Raw genomic sequence first — 735 nt, 5'->3', positions numbered from 1 at the left:
TTTCACCTTGTCTATAAGCTCAATTCATTGTCCCTTGCTTTCAGGTCTGCTGCCTTTTTGTTCACAGCGCAACAATAGAGGAAATTAAAAGAATAGAGGGGACTAACTTCAAAATATAAAGATTTTTGGGTGCTAAATCTAAAATATGAAAGTTTTGAGGCACTGATGTCAAGGAGGAGGAGGAGGAGGAGAGAAGGGGTAAAAAAACCCCTGAAAGCGAAGCAGTGGCTATTTGCAATGAGAATAGTTCAAGTTAATAAATGCGGGAAGGTTTAATAATTTAACTAACAGTAAATTTCAAAAACTCCCTGCCACGCAGGGGAATTTTTCACCGAACATCCTTAACCTTGTAGATCATAGACAAGCCATCTGAAAACTTTCAAATTTCTTTATTAAGCTATTTTTTTTAAAAAAGTATACATTTGAATATTGAATTACCAAATAAAAAAGAGGTTCTAGAGATTCACAGTTCTACACACGAACTCATGTTTATACATCAACAAAGACCAAACTAATTTTGCCATAATGAAACTGGAAAAAATGGAGTTGGCGTACAAAATTTCGTGTTTGGCTCGATATTTACCTCCATTTTGGCTCACTTGGCTCGTAAATGATCCAAACTCAAGCCAGGTTAGTTCGCACATGCACGGTTCAAAGAATTTCTGATTATATTACTTTATAGTGTAAATTTCAGGTGGGGAGAAAAACCCCATACATTTGGTCAATTATCAGGTA

This window comes from Asparagus officinalis, unplaced genomic scaffold (genome assembly GCF_001876935.1).
Source record: "Asparagus officinalis unplaced genomic scaffold, Aspof.V1 AsparagusV1_Un312, whole genome shotgun sequence".
Lineage (NCBI taxonomy): Eukaryota > Viridiplantae > Streptophyta > Magnoliopsida > Asparagales > Asparagaceae > Asparagus > Asparagus officinalis.
Note: the sequence above shows the minus strand (reverse complement) of the source record.